Genomic DNA, 938 nt, shown 5'->3' on the forward strand with positions numbered 1-938 from the left:
GCTTGATTTCACCCCGAATGTACACTTTGCAGGGATTCAATTTCAATTGATAATTTTCTCAACCTCTCGAACAATTTCCTCAGAGCTGGGAAAACAACAATATGGATTTCTTCATCTTTGGAACTTCAACGATCATGTCGTCACACATAGTAACCTCAATTTCCTTGTGCATTTGTCATGAACAAAAAAAAAAAGAATGCTGAACCATTGCCCTTTGGTACGTTTGCTCCAGCATTCTCTTCAATCCGGAATGGCATTACTTTGTAACAGTAAGTTCCCCATGGGGTGATAAATGTCGTCTTTCTCCTATCTGCTTCAAAACATTTTAATCTGATTATAGTCGGGAGAAAATCCATTGAAAGAGTAATTGGAACTCTTAGCAGCATTTTTCATACCACCAACACGTCTATATGCGGTAGTGAAAAGTCATCTTTCAGGCTTGCCTATTCAAATCCTGGAAATCCACGCACACCCTGATTTTTATTGTCCTTCTTGGGAACCGCTAACAATGTTTAGACACCCATTCAGAATATTCTACTACCTCTAAGAAACCTGCAATCCCCACTGTCTTGTTATCTCTTCTTTGACCTTAAGCAATACATCAGGTCTTTGTCCTTCTTAGCTTCTGTTTGACTGGACGACAACCCATCAATCAAAAAGGTAACCTGTGCACTACCTATTTCAGTATCCAAACCGGGTCATGTCAGCGTATGACTAGGCAAAAATATCCACATACTCCCGCAAAAGGGCGGCCAACTTACTCCTCATAGCTGTAGTGATCAACATCCCTATTTTCAACTCCTTTTTGTCATTGCTCGGGTACTTAATTTATTAATTCTAACTTCTCTTTTGCAGGCTCCCATGTATGTTCGGATTGTTTTATAAGCTTCTTGAACTCCTCAATATCAAATCTTCACCACTCTTCCTCATGCATTGAA

The sequence above is a fragment of the Populus alba genome, chromosome 10, assembly GCF_005239225.2.
Source record: "Populus alba chromosome 10, ASM523922v2, whole genome shotgun sequence".
NCBI classification, from domain to species: domain Eukaryota; kingdom Viridiplantae; phylum Streptophyta; class Magnoliopsida; order Malpighiales; family Salicaceae; genus Populus; species Populus alba.